The sequence below is a fragment of the Amblyraja radiata genome, chromosome 17 (genome assembly GCF_010909765.2).
Source record: "Amblyraja radiata isolate CabotCenter1 chromosome 17, sAmbRad1.1.pri, whole genome shotgun sequence".
NCBI lineage: Eukaryota > Metazoa > Chordata > Chondrichthyes > Rajiformes > Rajidae > Amblyraja > Amblyraja radiata.
In genome coordinates this window covers 41801613-41826463 of record NC_045972.1, presented here as the reverse complement: position 1 = coordinate 41826463, position 24851 = coordinate 41801613, and positions in this window count along the sequence as shown.

Genomic DNA, 24851 nt, shown 5'->3' with positions numbered 1-24851 from the left:
TCAGCATAACAGCGGTTCATAGATCAGTGTAATACAATTACATATGTGTAAGAAGGAACTGCAGATGCTGGTTTAAATCGAAGATAGACACTAAAAAGATGGAGTAACTCAGCGGGACAGGCAGCATCTCTGGGGAGAAGGAATGGGTGACGCTTCGGCCCTTCAGCTGAAGAAGAGTCTCGACCCAAAACGTCACCCATTCCTTCTCTCCAGAGATGCTGCCTGTCCCACTCAGTTACTCCATCTTTTTGTGTCTAATACATTTGCATATATCAGTGGAACAAAGATACGTCGATCAAATATCATTGTTCCGCAGATCAGTTGTAACGGAAAGTAATTGTTAATAAGTCATTTGGATATTTTCCAAAGGTGCAGCTGGAAATGAGTTTCAAAGAGATCGACGTATACTTTACACTTAGAGATACAACATAGAAAAGGCCATTTGGCCCATCGAGTCCGCACCGACCAGCTATCACCCCGTACACTAACACTATCCTACACACTTAGGACAGTTTACAATTTTTACCAAAGCCAATTAACCTACAAACATGTACTTCTTTGGAGTGTGGGAGGAAACCGGAGCACCTGGAGAAGACCCATGTGGTGGATAGGGAGAACGTGCAAACTCCGCACATATAGCACCCGTAGCCAGGATCGAACCTGGGTCTCTGGCGCTGTAAGGCAGCAACTCTACCGCTGTGCTGCCCGCTGTGATTCATGGCAATATCATGGTAAATATCAGAAAGTACATCCCAGTTTTAATTTTATAGTTTAGTTTAACGATACAGTGTGGAAACAGGCCCTTCGGCCCACCGAGTCCGCGCCGACCAGTGACCACGCCGACCATTCCTAACGCCACCCCCACACACTAAGAATAATTTACAATTTTATTTAAGGCAATGAACCTACAAACCTGTACGTCTTTGGAGTGTGGGAGGAAACCGGAGCTCCCGGAGAAAACCCACGCGGTCACAGGGAGAACGTACCAACTCCGTACAGACAGCACCCGTAGTCAGAATCTAACAGGTCTCTTGCGCTGTATGGTAGTAACTCTATCACTGTGCATCTTATCTCACACATTCAGGCAGGAAAATGTTCTGGGGTTTGATATTAAATATTTTCACAGAGGAATCTCACTTTATGATGATAATATTAATGCAACATTGGTTTACGTAACTTCAGATGAGAATTTAGAACAGCGCAGGAACAGGCCCACAATGTTTGTGCCGAGCATGATGCCTAGTTAAATTGATCTCATCTGCCTCTGCACGATCCATATCCCTCTCTTCTCCGCCCATCCATGTGCCTATCCAAAAGCCTCTCAAACGCTCCTATGAGATGGAAGCTGTTGTCTGATTCCTCCTTCCACAAAAACGTGCCCTTGCTTCTTAATTACTGCAGAAATCAGAGCATTTCCAATGATGACTGGTATTGATGGCTGCTTTGGCATCAAACAATGCCTCCCATGTCCCTACGGAAGTATTTGAAACAGAGTTTTCAAACAGTGAGAGCAGGTTTTAATGTTTATGATGGGGCAGATGCGTTCACTTCATTACTTTTTGTCAATGAGTGAGTTGAAATGTGTGTAAAGCATTGTTGTAGACTGTGTATTTTGCTCTTGGAATGCTGGTACGTTAATGTCCGTACAAGCTTTGCTAATGAATGTTGTCAAAGATAATTATCGGGCTGGACTGAGCGAATTGTTGCTCATGAAAAGATGGCATTGTGTTACAGAAGCGATGCTCATACGACCCAGAATGGCTCATTTGCCCGAGCTCTGACCCTCCTCAGTCTAGTTTTAGATTAGTTCAGTTTAGAAATGCAGCACGGAAACAGGCCCTTTGGCCCCCGTACACCAACACTACCCTAGTACGGACAATTTACTACAATTTACAATTTTACCAAAGCCAATTAACCTACGTCTTTGGAGTGTGGGAGAATGTACAAACTCCGTACAGACAGCACCCATAGTCAGAATCGAACCCGGGTCTCTGGTGCTGTAAGGCAGCAACTCTACCGCTGTGCCATCGTGCCACCCATGCCGTTCCACCCTGATACCAAAGGACTTTGCTCAGCAATCAGTGCTTGGGCTTGGGATGTGGTGTTGTTTAAACCAGGCACCCTAATGGGCCACAGAGCAGTGAAATAACTTAAACTAAGTTAAATCATACTTTGGTCTGTTACTTAATATTTATCACCACAAAATATACAGGCATTCCCCGACGTACGTAAAGGATGCATTCTCTGATGCCTTACGTAAGTCAGGTTTTACATAAGTCAGAACCTCCATCCCCATCCCCTGCTCTAAATAAGTCCCTTTGAGTATTAACCGTCTCAGCTGCGTCCAGGGCACTTTCTACGGCCCGCGGCCTTCTGGGTAAGCACCGCCGCCATTGCTGGCTCGTTTCCAATGTAAACTTGATGGATCCTACAGTGTTGTGGATATCACAAACAGCCTTGATTGCACTAGGGGCTGTGTACACAACTGTTTAGGTAAGTGCGAGTTTATGTAAGTCGGCCATTGCGTAAGTCTGTATGTGGAAAAGTGGATTGGTGTGTGCTACTTTATGTTCGGAGAGCAATTAACTTCTTCCCAAAAACATAACAAATAGCAACATAGAGATAATTAGTAACCGTGACAACAATATAAAACTTTATATATCGCTCCACCCCCTATTTTTCCAGCACATTCGGTGCTTTCTGGATTACCCATTTTGCCGGACCAACAGAGGTCACGGCCTCTGAGAGGATTCCAACGGTACCGCTGCCGGCCGTGGAAGTCGGCTATGGGAACGGATCTGCCGGCTTTGGCCGGGCCGGAGTTCCAGAGCCCCGGCCGCAGGGGGCAAATTCGACCCGCCGATCAGCGCGGAAATCCCGATGAGGTCGAGATCGGCCGCCTCACACGGCCTAGGGGGCACATTTTCGGGGGGGGGGGGGGGGGACGACATCTGGGGGGGATTTCAAGTGCGCTTCGTGCTTTTATCCGGATTAAAGGAGGTGCTGGATCACCAGTTGCCGGTAAATGGATGGTGGATCTGTATTTAAACGCCTATATGGGAAGCAGTGGGTTAACATACCACTCAGATTATAAATGCATCCAATCTTTACAGTTGTGCATGATTGATGTTTTCATGTTCCAATATATCACTTTGCTGGATTACACATTTTGAAAATTGATTGCATACACTTTTAGATAAGTATTTCCAAATTGGGTTTGGCTCTTTAGAAATTCACGCGCTTCTGACAATATCATTTTGCAGCAATTACTGGTTAACCATTTGTTTCATATGAAAAATGTGAATGAACCTGAAGATATAGAAACATAGAAAATAGGTGCAGGAGGAGGCCATTCGGCCCTTCGAGCGAGCACCGCCATTCATTGTGATCATGGCTGATCATCCCCTATCAATAACCCGTGCCTGCCTTCTCCCCATATCCCTTGATCCCACTAGCCCCTAGAGCTCTATCTAACTCTCTCTTAAATCCATCCAGTAATTTGGCCTCCACTGCCCTCTGTGGCAAGGAATTCCACAAATTCACAACTCTCTGGGTGAAAAAGTTTTTTCGCATCTCAGTCTTAAATGGACTCCCCTTTATTCTAAGACTGTGGCCCCTGGTTCTGGACTCGCCCAACATTGGGAACATTTTTCCTGCATCTAGCTTGTCCAGTCCTTTTATAATTTTATATGTTTCTATGAGCCCGTCCTCTCATCCTTCTAAATTACAGTGAATACAAGCCTAGTCTTTTCAATCTGTCCTCATATGACAGTCCCGCCATCCCAGGGATCAATCTCGTGAACCTACGCTGCACTGCCTAAGGATGTCCTTCCTCAAAGTAGGAGACCAAAACTGTACACAATACTCCAGATGTGGTCCTTAATCAAGGGGTCAACGCACATTCAACTGTGGAGTTTGTATAACTGTGGTTGAGTTAACAAACCTTTGTGTGTTCTGCTTTCAAACCAAATCGAAGACAGCATTTTTATAATAAAGGCATAGACTATTTTCTAAATGGGGTGAGAATCCTGAAATTGGAGGTGCAAAGGGATTTGGGAATGCTGGTGCAGGATTCCCAAAAAGTTAATCTGCAAGTCAAATCGGTAGTAAATAAACCAAACTCAATACTAGAATTTATTTCAAGAGGATTTGTATACAAAAACAGGGATATAATGTTGGGCCTCTCTCCATGAGGCGCTGGTAAGGCCGCATTTGGAATATTGTGAGCAATTTTGGGCACCATATCTGAGGAAGGGTGTGCTAGCTCTGGAAAGGGTCCAGAGGAGGATTACAAGAAAGATCCCAGGGCCTGTACTCACTGGAGTTTAGAAGAATGAGGGAGGGCCTCATTGAAACATACAGAATAGTGAAAGGCTTGGATAGAGTGGATGTGGAGATGATGTTTCCACTAGTGGGAGAGTCTAGGACTGAGGTCATAGCCTCAGAATTAAAGGACGTTCTTTTAGGAAGGAGATAAAGAGACATTTCTTTCGACAGAGGGTGGTGAATCTGTGGAATTCTTTACTACAGAAGACTGTGGAGGCCAAGTCAGTGGATATTTTTAAGGCAGAAATGGATTCTGGATTAGAACAGGTGTCAGAAGTTATGGGGAGAAGGCAGGAGAATGGGGTTAGGTGGGAGAGATAGATTAGCCATGATTGAATGGCGGAGTAGATTTGATGGTCCTAATATCCTAATTCTACTCCTAATCCTTATCACCTTATGAGCTTATGAATAATGAACATTAGCTGCTTGCATTTCCCCCAACCTCCTTTCGTGGTTTTGGAAGCTGAGTTAACAATGCCTCTTCCAAACCAGTGTACGAGATGCAAGTCAAAAGAGTCACATGTACTGACAATTGAACAATGACATTCTTACTGAAGATAGCCCAAGAAACAATGTGAATGGAGGCTAAAAATAGACACAAAATGCTGGAGTGACTCAGCGAGATAGGCAGCATCTCTGGAGAGAAGGGATGGTGACGTTTCAGGTCGAGACTCCTGAATAATTGATAATTGGTTGATAATATTGGAATAGCCTGGAAATATGCATCAAAGAGAGCAACTCAAACCACATACAAACATGGGTCTGAAGGAGACATGAATGGCAAGCTTCTTGATGATCTCACAAGGTCAGCAAATGACCTGTTAGTTATATATCGGGAACAATGACAAAAAACTCAGGAAACCAAATGGGGATTTCTCTTTTATATACTCAAGTTGTAAACATTTGCAGACGACTTTTCCATGTTCCATAATTAACCTGTTCGATGTATAATGTATGTAAACATTCTGAAATCTACGTCAATGGCCCCTCTGCCTTCTATTATTACCCTGCCATGAATCCTGGCAGATTGTAACTGTGGGATCTGGAGACGGTTAATTAACGCAATGCCTGGCCTCCGCAGCAAAAGGCAACAGATAATCCCAGAGCAAGATGCCTCTCTGGCATTGAGTCTGTATGAAGGGGAAATGCTGGATATTAACGGAGTCAACTCTGGCCCAGGCTAGGGTATTGAGAGGGGGAGATCAGGTAACACCTCAGAAGAAATGTTAGGTGGGCTACTTTCCGGAGGGCTGCTGAGAAGCCGAAAAGCTGAGAAGCCCTTGCAACTTGAGAGATCCTAGTTAGCACATTCTGAAGGCCTCTTTCTGGACTTAAGCTTTCCTCAGCATCCAAGATGATTTCTTGAATTATCATTTGCTTCAGGCCCCCTATAACGCTGGTAGTTCTGCAAGAGATGCAATGATCTTTAGGAGATGTTCTCCTCTGTCCAAGTCATCCTTTGACCTTGCTTTTGAAATGAGACTGGGACTTCAAACTGCTCACAGTCATAGAGTCATAGAGTGATACAGTGTGGAAACAGGCCCTTCGGCCCAACTTGCCCACACCGGCCAACATGTCCCAGCTACACTAGTCCCACCTGCCAGCATTTGATCCATATCCCTCCAAACCTGTCCCATCCATGTACTAGTCTAACTGTTTCTTAAATGTTGTGATAGGCCCTGCCTCAACGACCTCATCCGGCAGCTTGTTTCATACACCCACCGCCCTTTGTGTGAAAATGTTACCCCTCAGATTCCTAATTAAATATTTAATAGGACTTTCCCCTTCATCTTAAACCTATGTCGTCTGGTCCTCGATTCACCTATTCTTGGCAAGAGACTCTGTGCATCTGTTAATTCTGGCCAGATTGGAGCTGCCAGGACATTAAAATTGAGTAAAGGCTTCTGTGCTGCTAGGCCATTTTGGTCAATTTAAATGTGCCTTTTGTATAACTGGGACAAGCTGCTGAATGGTGCCAGTTTGTCTGTGGCCCTAATAAGAGTTGCAGGGAAAGAATGGGACATCTGCAGATTCTTACAATTAGGTGTAAATTGCATGAAACGGATTGGATGAATGCAAACCAGACATACACAGTGAAAATAATGTTGCAAAGCTCTACTTTGCTAGATGTTGATTGGGTTAAGTGTTGAGCCTTGTCTGTGTTTCTTGAATATCTAGGCACATGTTGCATAATTCATCTTTGTTAACTTGCATCTAGAAACTTCGTCAGATACATTGTATTAGTCACTGTATTATTGGGTTAAGGAACTGTCTATCATGTTCTGTGTTAATCGATATCTGTTATTGGACTGTAAAGAAACCACCCCCATATGGTTCGGCCACTCAAGGTTCGAGGACCTACAAAAGGTAGCTCCCACGAGGTCTGATGTCGATCTTCTGGAAGAACGCTTGGGACTGCGTGACCTTTTGGAGCGTCTCTGCTTGCACGAGGCTAGGAGGGCTTGGCCATGCAGTTACAAGGATCGAACCCGCGGTGGTTAGGTATAGTAGTGGGGAGCTGTTATTGTGTTTTCCAAAATAAAGTTTAGATGCGCAAGTGCTTGACTCAGTATCTTATTGACTGAAACTAGGCGGGGGGGGGGGGGGGGGGGGGGGGGGGGGGCGGGAGTAGCTTAGAATGAGCTATTTACACATCTACCCAATCTATTCCTCATGATTTTATACACCTCAATAAGATCACCCCTCACCCTGCTGCGCTCCAAGGAATAGAGTCCCAGTCTAGTCAACCTTTCCCTACAACTCAAACCCTCTAGCCCTCGCAATATCCTTGTCATTCTTCTCTGAACCCTTTCAAACTTGAGTTCTGTTACTTCATGGAACCTTCCAATATATTGGGAATTTTTGTTCACGGCTTTTTGTTACGTGATTACCTCAGTTAAGAAATGGAACTTTGAGACACAGAATGCGACTTCAATATGTGTGCAGTAAATTGGTCCTAGTGTGTGTAGGTTAGTGTACGGGATGATCACTGGTTGGTGCAGACTCAGTGGGTGTAACGGCCTGTCTCCACACTGTATCTCGAAAGTCTAAAGTCTGAAGTCTAATTAATGGCTCCAAATATTCTGGAGAATGTATAAAAGATAGTTTTTTCTCAAACATCTGCCTGATTATTGTGCACAAGTTAATGGGCCTGGGTCAATGATCAGGTAATTCTAGGTAAATCTGTGTGCTTCATAACTTGAGAGCAATCTAGGTACATTCTCCCCGTGACTTGTGTGGGTTTTCTCCGGGTGCTCTGGTTTCCTCCCACACACCAAAAACGTACAGGTTTGTAGGTTACTTGGAATGGTATAATTGCAGAATTGTAAATTGTTACAGGTGTGTGTGTGTGTGTGTAGGATAGTGAAAGTATGCGGGGATCGCTGGTTGGCGTGGGCTCGGTGGGCAATGGGCCTGTTTACGCGCTGTGTCTCCACACTAAAAAACTAAACTAAAGGGCCTGTCCCACCAGCATGCGCCTGCATGCGGCGAGCGCGACTAAACCGGGAAGCGGGGGCTTCGTGGGGGCCGCACGGAGGTCGAGTGATCCCCATACAGGGCCGGTCCCACTAGCATGCGCCTGCATGCGGCGAGCGCGACTAAACCGGAAGCGGGGGCCGCGCGGAGGTCGAGTGAGTGAATTGAAGTTCGAGCGAAGTACGCGGGAAGTTTGCGCGTGACGTATGGCGCCAAGACGCTGCGTATGGCGTCGAGACGCTGCGCACACCCGTTGAGGCGGTGCGTACGGCGTCGAGGCGGCTGCGGGCCGGCCGTCCGTTACCGTGCTGAATTTTTTAACACGGTCAGTTTTTCGGAGCCCTGCGCGATGTCGGGACCAGCTCCGCACAACTCCATACGGCTCTGGCGATCGAAGTGGGACCAGCCCCGCGAGGCCGTACGGCTCAAGCGACCACGTTAGGTCGCGCTTGCCGCATGGAGTCACATGCTCGTGGGACAGGCCCTTTAAGGTCTAAGTCCTGCACTTCATTCTTGCCAGCATAAACCACCACATGAACATGCACTCTACCTCTGTTAATAAAGAACAACCCCCCCCCCTCTCTTTTCACCGCACCCAGAGAATTTCACGGTTCATATCTTCAAACGGGGCAAAATTTTCAGGGAAACTATCCATAATGCCACTGAGATTAATATTCATTATTAAATTAATGCAAAATATTCACTATGATAAAATATGTACCGCAGATCAAAACAATGGAAATAAACCCTCTACCTTTTGTAGGTAATAATAGATGGGTTTTATGTTGAAACGGATGACCTCAGACTGATTAAAACACTTGGCTATACCTCATATTCTAATTAGCTGTCTGTCCTAACCAACATAATATGCACGGGAATAGTAATCATAACAAAAATAGTACACACTAACATGCTGGCCCACACACAGGCACTATATCTAACACAAAAGTGCATATGCTAGCAACTTAATTAACATATTCATGACAAACATGAAGACACAATTAATTATTTATGTGCCTGGCCCATTATATAACAACTGCACTCCCTCCCCTGCAAGAGATTTGGAAATGGATAGTTAATTAACGCAAGCTCAAATGTTTACTTTCCTCTTGACCATACTTCTGTTTATTTCATTGTAACACAGCGACGCAAGTCTAAGTCACCGGGAAAATGCTGAATAAAAAATGTTCAAAATCGTTTATCCATTCTTTTTGGAGAGAAGTGGTGGCCTTCATGCGTTCCCTCATAAGTTCATAGGTTCTAAGAGCAAAATTAGGCCATTTGGCCCATCGAGTCTACTACCTTGTTCAATCAGGCTGATCTGTCTCTCCCTCTCAAACCCATTCTCTTGCCTTCTTCCCCATGACCCTTGACACTAGTACTATTCAGGAATCTGTCAATCGCCGTTTGAATTACTTCTTGTATTGTTTAAATGACAATGAGAAAGAATAAAATAAACAGAGAGCTGTGAAAGTGGAGGAAGGAACTTCAGGTCCTGGTTTACACCGAAGATAGACACAACATGCTGGAGTAACTCAGCGAGGCAGGCAGCATCTCAGGAGAAAAGGAATAGATGATGTTAAGTTCATAAGTTCACAAGTGATAGGAGCAGGCTTAGGCCATTCACCCATCAAGTCTACTCTGCCATTCAATCATGGCTGATCTATCTTTCCCTCTTAACCCCATTCTCCTGCCTTACCTCATAACCCCTGACACCCGTACTTATCAAGTATTTATCTATCTCTGCCTTAAAAATATCCATTAACTTGGCCTCCACTGCCTTCTGTGGCCACGAATTCCAACGATTCACCACCCTCTGACTAAAGAAATTCCTCTTCATCTTCCTAAAGGAACGTCCTTTTATTCTGAGCCTATGACCTCTGGTCCTAGACTCTCCCACTAGTGGAAACACTCTCTCCATGTCCACACTATCCAGGCCTTTCACTATTCGGTTAGTTACATCCTCCTAAGCTCCAGTGAGTAGAGGAGAGTAGAGTTAAGGGCGACGTTCCCATGACTTACGAAACAACCAAAGATATTCAAGTCAATTATAACAAAATCTTGTATTTCTATTGCATACTTGACGCCTCAGAGCACTTCACCAGAACTCAGTCATCAACATTCCCAAATAAGATGTCAGGATGAATGGCCAAAAGCCTGGTCTAAGTAGTTTCTTTCCTCAAATCACATGAAATCTACCCCCAAAATAGACAACTCAACGGTATAATAACTTTAATAACTGCAAAAGCGATGAATTTAATCTTTCCGTATTTCTCCATTCTCTCTGGTTCAAGGGTTAAGGCAATGAATTCCACAGATTCACCATCCTCTATCTAAAGGTACGTCCTTTAATCCCTAAGGCTGTGCCCTCTGGTCCGAGACTCTCCCACTGGTGGAAACATCCTCTCCACATCCACTTAGGGGTCAAAATTGTTGGTTTTAAGAAGAATCCTAAAGGGGAAAAAAGCAAGTGGAGTAAAAGTAAGTGAAGGGAAGTGATTCCAGATTTCAGGAAGAGATTGATATCATGAGAGAAGATAACACCAATGGCAACAGTGAGTCATTTACGCAGGTTTAGCATAGTTTTGGTTTGGTTTTTAGATACAGCGCAGAAACAGACCTTTCAGCCCACCGAGTATGCGCCAAAGTGACTTCTATAGGTTGCTAGTGACATTTAACCATTTAAGTGCGTGGCACAATGGAGCAGTGGTGGAGTTGCTGCCTCACAGCGTCAGAGACCCGGGTTCAATCTTGACTATGGGTGCTGTCTGAACGGAGTTTGTACGTTCTCCTCGTGATCTCTGGGTGCTCCCATTTCCTCCCACATTCCAAAGATGTATAGGTTAATTTGCTGCTGTAAATTGTCCCTGGAGTACAGGATAGAACGGGGTGATCACTGGTCGGCGCGGACTCAGTGGGCCGAAGGGCCTGTTTTCACGCTGTATCACTTGGCTAAACTTAAACTAAACTCAACATTCAGTAAACGTTTCATCGCGAGTGGCATCTACATTGAAAGATTGGGCCAAAATACAAAACCCTTGGAGGATAAGATATACTATACAGTATTTCCCTCTCACCGGACCTGTTTGCAAAGTGACTCCTTGAGTTAAAGGGATATGTCTTGCATATGCAAATTACACCTAATTAGCAGAATTAATCATTTTTGGCATCTGTGAAAAGATGGTGCATATAACCTTGCAAGTTTTGTAAAGATAGTCCATGCACTTTTTTGTCGGGGGGACATTTAAATAACCTAATTTGAAGGTACAAATATAGCCTACATTTACATAATTTATTAACCATGACAGCACAATCCCAGTTTTATAAAGATATCGGTTGAAAATGTATGTTTTAATTAATCTTGCTTGCATAAATAATGTGGTCCATTAAAAACAAATAGCGTAACAAAAATAATTAAATTTCGCAAAAGTAGCACTAACAATTCAACATAAAGTGGAAAGCATATGAAGGGGATGTTTCTACTAGTGGGAGAGTCTAGGACTAGAAGTCACAGTCTCAGAATTAAAGGACGTTCCTTTAGGGAGGAGATGAGGAGGAATTTATTTCGTTAGAGGGTCGTGAATCTGTGGAATTCATTGCCACAGAACGCTGTGGTGGCCAAGTCAATGGATATTTTTAAGGCAGAGATAGATAGATTCGTGATTAGTACAGGTGTCAGGGGTTATGGGGAGAAGGCAGGAGAATGGGGTTAGGAGGGAGAGATAGCTCAGCCATGTTTGAATGTCTTGATGGGCCGAATGGCCATATTCTGCTCCTATCACTTATGACATGACCTGATGAAAGCTGGTTTTGGAATGGCAATATTATTAAGGGTTTTTTTGATTGAAAGATACAGCATTAAGTGTAAATTGACCCTAGTGTTAGTGTGGGGGGCATCGCTGGTCGTTGTGGACTCAGTGGCCCTAAGGGCCAGTTTCTGCTTTATATCTGTAAACTAAACTAAACTAAACTAATGAGGCAGAGTGCTGGATATCTAACCCAGGTATTAATTTACAACATTTTCTACAGCCAAAACCGAAAAAAAAATAATTCTAAGTATTATTAAATTAACTGTCACTGTGGGAATTGAACTCTGTGCTGTTGGCCACACATGGATTAACTGCATTTCATATTTTGAACAGGTTAATTGTACCTCACAAAAAATACTTAATATATTATCACTAGTATATTATGCTGGATCTGAAAACGTCAAAATGGGCAGATCATTTGTCATTAATATGGTTTATTATCAGGACTGCTCAGATATAATTATTTAAACATGAATATTAAAGCCTAATTTCTCAATGTTTACTTGTTCTAATCAGACGTTTAAATCTAAGAACTAAGAATCTAACATCTAAATGGGAGAGAGTTATGGAATATTGATGGATCAGTCCTTTGACAAACATCAAGCAATCTTCAAGTGAAGAAGAGTCTCGTCCCAAAACGTCACCAATTACTTCACTCCCGAGATCGCTGGTCGTTGTGGACGGCGGTGCAGGCTCAAAGGGCCGAATGGCCTACTCCTGCACCTATTTTCTATGTTTCTATGTTTCTATGAGATGCTGCCTGTCCCGCTGAGTTACTTCAGCATATTGTGTCTATCTTCAAGTAAATTATCCCTTTTGACCACTGACACAAAAAAGCTGGAGTAACTCAGCGGGTCAGGCAGCATCTGTGGAGAAAAGGAATAGGAGACATTTCGGGTGGAGACCCGAAACTTCAGGCCTATAAGACCCTTGGCTGTACTCTATCCCTGTTAGAACCTATTATTTTTTTCAAGGGAAAATGAACAAGGATATAACAATTTCACTGGAAAAACGACGCAAAGTGCTGGAGTAGCTCAACGGTTCAGGCAGCATCTCTGGAGAACATGGATGGGTAATGTTTCTTCAGTCTGAAACAAGTTTTGTGATCCTATGTCTGTTGGACAAGCCCTGGGATTATCATTCCTCTTCACTTGAATGGGAGTTCTAGCCATGGGAATTGGAAGGGAAAAGTAAATTATTTAAAAAAAGATACAACATGCTGGAGTAACTCAGCAGGTCAGACAGCATCTCTGAAGTGCTGGGGCCCCAGCTATTTACAATATATATTAATGATTTGAACGAGGGAATTGAATGCAACATCTCCAAGTTTGCGGATGACACGAAGCTGGGGGGCAGTGTTAGCTGTGAGGAGGATGCTAGGAGGCTGCAAGGTGACTTGGATAGGCTGGGTGAGTGGACAAATGCATGGCAGATGCAGTATAATGTGGATAAATGTGAGGTTATCCACTTTGGTGGTAAAAACAGGAAAGTAGACTATTATCTGAATGGTGGCCGATTAGGAATAGGGGAGATGCAACGAGACCTGGGTGTCATGGTACACCAGTCATTGAAAGCAGCCATGCAGGTGCAGCAGGCAGTAAAGAAAGCGAATGGTATGTTAGCATTCATAGCAAAAGGATTTGAGTATAGGAGCAGGGAGGTTCTACTGCAGTTGTACAGGGTCTTGGTGAGACCACACCTGGAGTATTGTGTACAGTTTTGGTCTCCTAATCTGAGGAAATACATTCTTGCCATAGAGGGAGTACAGAGAAGGTTCACCAGACTGATTCCTGGGATGTCAGGTCTTTCATATGAAGAAAGACTGGATAGACTCGGCTTGTACTCGCTAGAATTTAGAAGATTGAAGGGGGATCTTATAGAAACGTACAAAATTCTTAAGGGGTTGGACAGGCTAGATGCAGGAAGATTGTTCCCGATGTTGGGGAAGTCCAGAACAAGGGGTCACAGTTTAAGGATAAGGGGGAAATCTTTTAGGACCGAGATGAGAAAAACATTTTTCACACAGAGAGTGGTGAATCTCTGGAATTCTCTGCCACAGAAGGTAGTTGAGGTCAGTTCATTGGCTATATTTAAGAGGGAGTTAGATGTGGCCCTTGTGGCTAAAGGGATCAGGGGGTATGGAGAGAAGGCAGGTACAGGATACTGAGTTGGATGATCAGCCATGATCATATTGAATGGCGGTGCAGGCTCGAAGGGCCGAATGGCCTACTCCTGCACCTATTTTCTATGTTTCTATGTTTCTATGAAGAACTGTTTACTTCTTTTACTTGAGAGAAGGAATGGGTGATGTTTCGGGTTGAGACCGTTCTTCAGCCAATCAAGCCGTCCACAGTGTATAAATACTGGATGAAGGCTATAAAATTGAGTGCAAGATAAAGTCCAGTAAAGTCTGATTAAAGATAGTCCAAAGATCTCCAATTAGGTAGGTAGTAGGTCAGGACCACTCTCTGGTTGAGGAGAGGACCATTCAATTGCCTGATAACAGCCGGGAGGAAACTGTCCCTGAATCAGGAGCTGTGCGTTTTCACACTTCTGTGCCTCTTGCCTGATGGGAGAGGGAATCAGAGGGAGCGGCCGTGGGTGAGACTGCTGTGGTGATATTTCAGTGCCTTCGCAACCAAGTCAACATGTGAATGGAAGGTAGACAAAGGTGCTGGAGAAACTCAGCGGGTGCTGCAGCATCTATGGAGCGAAGGAAATAGGCGACGTTTCGGGCCGAAACCCTTCTTCAGTCCGCACCCACTGAGTTTCTCCAGCAACTTTGTCTACCTTCGATTTTCCAGCATCTGCAGTTCCTTCTTGAACAACAGGTGAATGGAAACGTGCAGCCACACACACAGCTCCATATTCATCTATAAGAAGGACGTGACTGCTCCATCAATGGTACTGTAGGTGGATTAAATGCAATCAAAGCTCTCGTTCCACAAGGTAATAAAACTGTTTGTTCTGGATTTGGTCAGAATGTTTGATCCCCAGCAGAATAGTGCAGTAAGTGGTAGCATCACTGTTTAAATAAGCTTCAACAGCTTAGGTAATTCTGCTCCTTGAGTGTAATACAGCAGTTGTAAGGTAGTGTTTTAAACCAGGGCACTTCTGGAGTGAAATTTAATGCTCCGCGGGTTGACTTACAGCTGGGAATTCTGTCAACACAGAACATTTGTAACAGGAATACCATATGGGATAAAACTATCCTTGTCAGTAGCACGGCGGGGTGGGGTGGGGGGGGGGGGGGGGTCACTTTGCCAAACATGGACTCTTTACTTAGATTTCCTCCACATTTGGGAGTTTGGGAGGTAGAGTTGCTGCCTTACAGCACCAGCGACCCCAGTTCAATCCTGACTATTCAGCGGGTCAGGCAGCATCTGTGGAGAAAAGGAATAGGTGATGTTTCGGGTGGAGACCCGAAACTTCAGGCCTATAAGACCCTTGGCTGTACTCTATCCCTGGTTTTTTTCAAGGGAAAATGAACAAGGATATAACAATTTCACTATAAAAATGACGCAAAGCGCTGGAGTAGCTCAACGGCTCAGGCAGCATCTCTGGATGTTGTACGGGTGCTGCCTTTACCGAGTTTGTACATTCTCCCCATGACCGCATGGATTTTCTCCAGGTGCTCCCGTTTCCTCCCACACTCCAAGGACATGAAGGTTTGTAGGTTCATTGGCTTCAGTAAAATTGTAAATTGTCTCTGGAGCGTAGGATAGTGCTAGTGTATGGGGTGTCGCTGGTTGGCACGGACTTGGTGGGCCGAAGGGCCTGTTTCCCTGCTGTATCTCTGAAATCTAATGGTAAGGTAAAGAATAGAAGGGAGAACTTGCAGCAAATGCTGATTGAAACATAAAGCATGGACACAGGCCCTTCGGCCCATCAATTCCATGCCAACAATCGATCAAGCTAGTTCTATCCTATCCACTCTCTATACACAAGGGACAATTTATAGAGGCTAATTAACCTAAAAAACCAGTCCGTCATTAGTATGTTGGAAGAGACCGGAGCTCCTGGAGGAAACCCACGCGGTCACACACAAGGTTGAGGGGGGACCTCATTGAAATTTACAGAATAATGAAAGGCATTGATAGAGTGGATGTGGAAAGGATGTTTCCACGGGTGGGAGAGTCTAGGACCAGGCGTCATAGCCTCAGAATTAAAGGGCACTCTTTTAGAAAGGAGGTGAGGAGGAACTTGTTTAGTCAGAGTAGGTATGTTACACTACTTACCTTCAGCGGCGCTGTAATTCTACCACTGGCCGTGTGTGCGATTTTGGCGCGTTTGAGGGGGGGCGGGGTTAAAACACGTTTTTTTCCGACCTGGTCCTGAATTATATTTGTTGGAGTGCAAGATGTTGCTAAAGAATCGTTCCTACGGCCGTTCTGTGTGTTTTTTGAAAAAATTCACCCAACAAGTTAATCGCTGGAATGATTTTAAAATCAACTTCTGAAGCGTCAATGCCGACAACGGGAACGGATTTTATGGAGGACCAGGTAAAAAAAAGTAGTTTGTTTTTATGTATAAAAGTGTTTCTTAAGATGTAGTTAATTCACATTTTAAGTTGCGAAACGGTGATTGTTCCCCCCAAAGAACCGGCAGTGTATTTGCTGCCGCTATGGGGGACTAAAAACACGGCAACCTCAACGTTCTAAATGGTCCCGTTCCAGAAAATCCCACTCGCAAGCTGATTTAAATGGCCATTAATTTACAAGTATTAAACATTAAATTCCTTCCATTTGGCCTATAAACCCATGGCAATGAGATTTTAAAATTATGTTATATTCTGAATTCTTGTGTGAATGTTATTTGGACACTTAGGCTATTTAAAAATGTTAATCTATTCTTAAGAAATTGAGATGTTTAGATCTAGTAATTGAATTTTGTAATTAGCTACAATTAGGTAACTAACTAATTATATGCTTTAATTTCAAGTCATCTAAGTAAGATTGTTTCATATTTGTTTCAGAATGCTTCAATCTATAATAACTGAAAATTTCTTTCAGTTCTCTTAAATTTTAAGAAAGTTATCGGCCTTTAAATGTTCCCGATCACAGCTTTTGTGTTAAGTCAATGAAAAAGCAATAGGGAACAAGATGCCTATTTCCGAGTATGAAAATGGCCATAACTTTTTTAATACTGAAGATATGAAAGTGAATTAGGTGTCAAATTAAACTTCTTTTTATGCTTTATCTGATGGGATAAATTAAAGACTTGATTTATAAAATCTCAAAATTTTGTAACATTGCTAGTCAGAGGGTAGTTAATCTGTGGAACTCATTGCCACAGAGGGCTGTGGAGGCCAAGTCAGTGGATATTTTTAAGGCAGAGATAGACAGATTCGTGATTAGAACGGGTGTCAAGGGTTATGGGGAGAAGGCAGATAAATGGGGTTAGGAGGCAGAGATCAGCCATGATTGAATGGTGGAGTAGGCTCGATGGGCCGAAAGGCCTAATTCTACTCCTATAACTTGTGAACTTGTCACAGGGAGAACGTACAGGCTCCGTACCCGTGGTCAGGATTGAACCGGAGTCTCTGGCGCTGTGAGGCAGCAACTCTACCGTTGCCCCACTGTGCCGCCCCCACCCTCCTCCCACCTCCCCAACCTCTAAGTGGAGGAAATCAAAGTAAAGGGTCCTTGTTTGGCAAAGTGACCCCCCCCCCGTGTTACTGACAAGCATACTTTTACCCATATGTTAGCTCCGTTACAAATGTTCAGTGTTCACAGAATTCCCAGCTGTGAGTCAACCCACAGAGAGCATTGAATTCCATTCAAAAGTGCTCTGGTTTAAAATACTACCTTGCAACTGCTGTATTACCCGGAGGAACGCCATTTGGTCTCAGGGAGAATATGCCAAACTCCACACGGATAGTTTCCGAGGTCAGGATCGAACCCTGGTCTCTGGCGCCTGTGTGGCAGCAGCTGCGCCACCGTGCCGCCCTTTGAATTAGTGCCTTGGGATTTTCTGTCTGCATGTGACGGAAAGCAGTCCTTCAGCTGATCATCGTGGATAATAAGCCATCTCAGGACCGCATTTCAGTACCAGCCTGGATTTAGAATGGGCTTTGATCCCTCCACCTGTTTAACTTTTAGAGATATCGTGCGGATATAGGCCCTTCGGCCCTCTGAGTCCAGGGGCCAGCCCAGCGACCTCCCCATACACCAGCACTATCCGACACAAATTAGAGACAATTTACAATTAACCTCCAAACCTGTATGTCTTTGGAGCGTGGGAGGAATCCGGAGCACCCGGAGAAAACCCACGTGGTCTCACAGCGAGATCGTACAAACTCTGAACAGACAGCACCTGTAGTCAGGATCAGTAACTTGTGCTGACTAAGATACGAGAAAGAAAGTGAAACAACAACTGACACAGGCAAACAATTTAAGAATTAGACCAGCCCTGTATCCAAACCCATGATCTGTGTTTGTCGAGTTCAATATAGGACATCATCAATCCAATATTAATTTGGTAATAAGGTCTGTTTATACTCTTGATGCAGCCTCATTAAAATATTCAAATTAACCTAATGTAAAAGTGTAACAGTTTTGGTCTCCTAATTTGAGGAAGGACATCCTTGTGATTGAGGCAGTGCAGCGTAGGTTCACGAGATTGATCCCTGGGATGGCGGGAGTGTCATATGGGGAAAGATTGAAAAGACTAGGCTTGTATTCACTGGAGTTTAGAAGAATGAGGGGTTATCTTATAGAAACATATAAAATTATAAATGGACTGGACAAGCTTGATGCGGGAAAAATGTTCCCAATGTTGGGCGAGTCCAGAACCAGGGGCCACAGTCTTAGAATAAAGGGGAGGGCATTTAAGACTGAGGTGAGAAAAAACTTTTTTTCCCAGAGAGTTGTGAATTTGTGGAATTCCCTGCCGCAGAGGGCAGTGGAGGCCAAATCACTGGATGGATTTAAGAGAGAGTTAGATAGAGCTCTAGGGGCTAGTGGAGTCAAGGGATATGGGGAGAAGGCAGGCACGGGTTATTGATAGGGGTGATCAGCCATGATCACAATGAATGGCGGTGCTGGTTCGAAGGGCTGAATGGTCTCCGTCTGCACCTATTTTCTATGTTCCTATGTTTCTATGTTTCTATGTAATACACTGTTTACACCCAATAAAACTGGAGTTTCTACATAAGTGCTCGAGCTTAGTGATGTGTTACGTGTATAATAAGCAGGATTCTATTTGACAATGGACAATAGACAACAGGTGCAGGAGTAGGCCATTTGACCCTTCGAGCCATCACTGCCATTCAATGTGATCATGGCTGATCAGCCACAATCAGTACCCCGTTCCTGCCTCCTCCCTATATCCCTTGAGTCCGCTATCTTTAAGAGCTCCATCTAACTCTCTCTTGAAAGTATCCAGAGAACCGGCCTCCCCCGCAACTCTGCGTGAAAAAGTGGTTCCTCATGCACCTATGCTTCTATGTAAGTAAATAGTGTTTTCTTAATGCATTATTTAGACACTGTTTACATTTCCCTTTACATGCACCTCTGTCCACAATGACACGGAGGGGTGCTGTCTTTCTATAACAGCTAGATAGGGAATTGGGTCTTCAGACAGAGTTTGAGAAATACATGCTATATTAATGTTTCAAAAACCTTCCTATAAAAAAAACCCATGTAAAAAAGGAAAACAAAATCTATTTTGGGCAGATAATCACAGACGTTAGGCAGATGGGCAGCGAGGGAATGGAAGGATATGGATCACATGTAGGCAATGGAGGTTAGTTTATCTTAGCATCATGTTCGTCACAGATATTGTGGGTCAAAGAGCCAACTGCTGTGCTGTGCTGCTCAATCTATCTATGGGAAGTTGGACACAAAATGCTGGAGTAACTCAGCGGGACGGGCAGCATCACTGGAGAGAAGGAATGGGAGACGTTTCGGGTCGAGACCCTTCTTCAGACTGGTGAGCAAGCAGGAGAATGGGGTTGAGAAGGAAAGTTAGATCACCCATGATTGAATAGCGGAGTAGACTTGATGGACCTAATTCTGTCCTATAACGTGAATCTATCTATCTATCTATCTATCTATCTATCTATCTATCTATCTATCTATCTATCTATCTATCTATCTATCTATCTATCTATCTATCTATCTATCTATCTATCTATCTACCCATCTGTCTATCCACCTTGTCTGTCTATTTGTCTATCTTCAAAAAAAATCAATTTAAAAAGTATAAACGCAGCTGTAAGTTTAAATGAAGGGAACTGACAAATGAAGAAGGGATTCACTAATATTGTTGGTGGAGATTTCTTTGAACAGATGGCTTGATTGACACATGCAAAGGATTGAAGAGATGTGAGCAAGTTGTAGATAATCGACAAACTCACCCGAAAAAACGTGTCATCTTTTAAGCCCGATAATTTGGCTTGTGTCCAAAATACAGAAGTCCATGAGCAACCATGCAAATGAAACTACATGGGTTAAATAAGCATTTGTCCATAAAGTCACAGAGATGTACACAGATGTGGAGACTTTGGCTCACCGTCTCCATGTCCCTGTGTCAACCTTTACGTGAAATTTGCCGTAGCTATCAGCAGTAAGAACTGTAGCAATTGGTGTACAGAGGTAGGCCATTCAGGTCATCATATACCTGCCAAATCATTCCCTGAGCAATCTAATGCTAACACCATGGTTGGCACGGTGGCGCAGCGGTAGAGTTGCTGCCTTATGGAGCCAGAGATCCGAGTTCAATCCTGACTACGGGCCCTTGTCTGTATGGAGTTTGTACGTTTTCCCCGTGACTGCGTGGGTTTTCTCCAGGAAGATCCGGTTTCCACCCACACTCCAAAGACGTACAGGTTTGTAGGTTAATTGGCTTTGGTAAAAATCATAAATTGTGTGTCAGATAGTGCTAGTGCACGGGGATCATTGGTCGGTGTGGACGTGATGGGCCGAAGGGCCTGTTTCCACACTGTATCTCTAAACTAAACTACAAAGTCTTACCTGCCCTAAGCTACCATGTTCCAAGGTCTTATAGCAGCAATACAGGCCTTGGCGGTGGTGGCGGTAGGCGCGGCCAAGGAAGCATCCGGAGGTGGCATTGGCAGTCCAGCCTGGCGGTGATGTTTGGTAGGTCCGTCCGCTATTACCAAAATCCATTATAAAATGGTCCGTAGAAACGAGGGTTTACTGTATGCTATGGTTTAGTTTAGAAACAGGCCCCTCGGCCCACCGAGTTCGCAGCCACCAGCGATCCCGGCACACTAACGGTATCCTGCACGCACTAGGGATAATTTTACAATTTTACGGAAGCCAATTAACCTACAAACCTGTGCGTCTTAGGATTGTAGGAGGAAACCGGAGCCCCTGGAGGAAACCCATGCAGGTCACGGGGGGATCGTATCAACTCCATACAGCCAGCACCCGTAGTCGGGATCGAACATGGGTCTCTGGTGACGGAAGGCAGTGACTATACCTCGTGACCACTGTGCCATCCCACTACATTATCTAATCAAGCAAAAGTTAGTTAGGGTGCTTGTTGCTTGGTGATAGTTTCATTAACGGGTTAATTAGAATGGTCATAGGCAATGAGTGATTGGTGGCTCCTTTATAGTTGGGATAGTAGTTATGTTAGTTGATGAGAGGTGAAAAGCAAGCAGCTGACAGCTCGTCGAGTTGCAATTCCTGCAGTCTTGTCTTGCCCAAACACTTTAAGAAGAAGAGCTTTAAAAAAGAGACCATAGTTGCTCACAACGACTAGAGAGATGCCCCACTGTTTAATACGTGACAGATCAATCCATGGTGAAAGAACCAACATATCTCTACATCTGCTTTATATTTTGTTTCAGATAATTCTGATCACTCGTTTCTTTGTGAAACCAAAAAAAAAACCACTCTTTTCCTTGACCCCGTTAGGTAACCTGTAGTCGTTAGAAAATGTTGAAATCTGACACCTTGCTACTTCAGCGGGGATGATATAACTGCATTTCAAGTCACTTTTTTGTTCCATCCTTGCCTTCATTCCAGCGAATCCACACTTACTTATTCTCATTTCTTCTGTAAAGTGCCGCACTAACTTTTAAGTATCAGTCAAGATCATCTTCCAAAGAATGTTTGTGGAGAAATTTATCATAACTTTATGCTCCATGCCCATATTTCTAAAACTCATAATATGATTGGCCTTCTTACGGCATTATCTGCCTGCACTCGCATTTCAAAGGGTTCTTTCGAGTGGCATTAAAGATGGGAGAGGATTGGATAGAACAGAGGGATTATAGAGTGCTCTACCGCTTCTGATTAAAAAAATACTAACTAGTCTTTCTGTTTCCCATTTCTGACGGAGGATTCTGCAGCTAGAAACATAGAAAATAGGTGCAGGAGTAGGCCATTCGGCCCTTCGAGCCTGCACCGCCATTCAATATGATCATGGCTGATCATCCAACTCAGTATCCTGTACCTGCCTTCTCTCCATACCCCCTGATCCCTTTAGCCACAAGGGCCACATCTAATTCCCTCTTAAATATAGCCAATGAATTGGCCTCAACTACCTTATGTGGCAGAGAATTCCAGAGATTCACTACTCTCTGTGTGAAAAATGTTTTTCTCATCTCAGTCCTAAAAGATTTCCCCCTTATCCTTAAACTGTGACCCCTTGTTCTGGACTTCCCCAACATCGGGAACAATTTTCCTGCATCTAACCTGTCCAACCCCTTAAGAATTTTGTAAGTTTCTATAAGATCCCCCCTCAATCTTCTAAATTCTAGCGAGTACAAGCCGAGTCTATCCAGTCTTTCTTCATATGAAAATCCTGACATCCCAGGAATCAGTCTGGTGAACCTTCTCTGTACTCCCTCTATGGCAAGAATGTCTTTCCAGCTACAGTGGATGTAGTGTACCTGTACTTTCAGAAAGCATTTGATAAGGTCCCACATAGGAGATTAGTGGTCAAAATTAGAGCACATGGTATTGGGGGTAGGGTACTGACATGGATAGAAAATTGGTTGGCAGACAGGAAACAAAGAGTAGGAATTAACGGGTCCCTTTCAGAATGGCAGGCAGTGACTAGTGGGGTAGCCTACCACTGCAAGGCTCAGGTGCTGGGACCACAACTATTTACAATATACATTAATGATTTAGATGAAGGGATTAAAAGTAACATTAGCAAAGTTACAGATGACACAAAGCTGGGTGGCTGTGTGAACTTTGAGAAGGATGCTATGAAGATGCAGGGTGACTTGGACAGGTTGGGTGAGTGGGCAGATGCATGACAGATGCAGTTTAATGTGGATAAATGTGAGGTTATCCACTTTGGTGATAAAAGCAGGAAGGCAGATTATTATCTGAATGGTGTCAAGTTAGGAAAAGGGGAGAACAACGAGATCTGGAGGCCCTTGTTCACTAGTCACTGAAAGTAAGCATACAGGTACAGCAGGCAGTGAAGAAGGTGAATGGCATGTTGGCCTTTATAACAAGAGGAGTTGAGTATAGGAGCAAAGAGGTCCTTCTGCAGTTGTACAGGGCCCTAGTGAGACGACCCTGGAGTATCGTGTGCAGTTTTGGTCTCCAAATTAGAGGAAGGACATTCTTGCTATTGAGGGAGTGCTGTGTAGGTTCACGAGGTTAACTCCCGGGATGGCGGGACTGTCATACGCTGATAGAATGGAGTGGCTGGGCTTGTATACTCTGGAATTTAGAAGGATGAGAGGGACATTTATTGAAACATATAAGATTATTAAGGGTTTGGACACGCTAGTGGCAGGAAACATGTTCCCGATGTTGTGGGTGTCCAGAACCAGGGGCCACAGTTTAAGAATAAGGGGTAAGCCATTTAGAGTGGAGATGAGGAAAAATGTTTTCACACAGAGGGTTGTGAATCTGTGGAATTCTCTGCCTCAGACGGCAGTGGAGGCCGGTTCTCTGATTATTTTCAAGAGAGAGTTGGGTAGAGCTCTTAAAGATAGCGGAGTCAAGGGATATGGGGAGAAGGCAGGAACAGGGTACTGATTGTAGATGATCAGCCATGATCACAGTGAATGGCGGTGCAGGATCGAAGGGCCAAATGGTCAAATGGCCTCCTCCTGCAACTATTTTGTATGTTTCTATGTTTCAATGTTTCTATGACAGGCAGCATCTCTGGATAGAAGGAATGGGCGATGGTTTTGGGTCGAGACCCTCCTTCAGACTGAGAGTCAGGGGAGAGGGAGACGCCGAGATAAGGAAGGGTAAGGTGTGAAAATGAGATCAAAGACGATGAAGTTCAAGGAAAATGTGGAATAGAACATTGTTAGCTCGGAGAAGGTGACACCAAAGCAAACCAGAGACAAAACGCAATCGGGAAAGGTCAGAGCGGTCGGAGAACTGGGAAGGGGGAGGGATGCCTGAACTTCTGAGCAGCTTACTGACACTGAGTGATGTGAGGAGCAGATAGAATAGAACCAGGCACAGCAGCCAGATGCTGTCAAACATTACCCTTGCACCAGTCACCACCTTTAGGAGAGAAGAGATAAGGTGCAAAAACTTGAATTGAATACTTTATTGTCACAGTGACATTCTTTGCTTGCATGCCTTGACATACCATAAAGGGCGCTTACAAAGTTACGCATTTGAGGTAGGAACTGGAGGTAAAACGTCGCTGCCTAGGCGTTCAACAAGCAACAGCTGAAAAATATCAGAGCTAACCATTACATTGGTTTCCAAATAACATACATTCACGTATGTTTACAATTTCTTCCAGCAAATTCTTCTCTTGCGAACAGATAAATAGCACATTCTCTGAAAATTTTGGAACAATAAGTGTTGCTGATTAGCGTTTAGTCCTGGAAATAACAAAATATATTCATTATGTGTAATCACACCCTGGCTGAGAATCATACCACTCAAACCGATGTACTGTACCTACTTTCCAATTCATTAATGCTTAGGATGCAGGTAAACATCAGACATGTATTTCTGTTGTCTTGTTATTTTGCAGGCTTCTGTCTTGCATAGTTTTATGTATAATTTATGTTTGTGTGTGTTTTTTTCTGAGTCGATATGCCTGCGACGCAGTTGCAAGTGAGGTGTTACGCAGAACCAGGAGCTCACCATTCCTGTGCATATGATAACAAAATTGGCTTGACTTGTATATTTGGAGGGTGACATTAAATCAACATGGATGCTGTGGGCTACACTGAATCCAGTCGCCAAGGAACTTTTCAGACATTAGACTTTTGAGGCACAGCCCACCCTTCGGCCCCACCGAGACCGTGCCGACCAGCGATCACCCCAT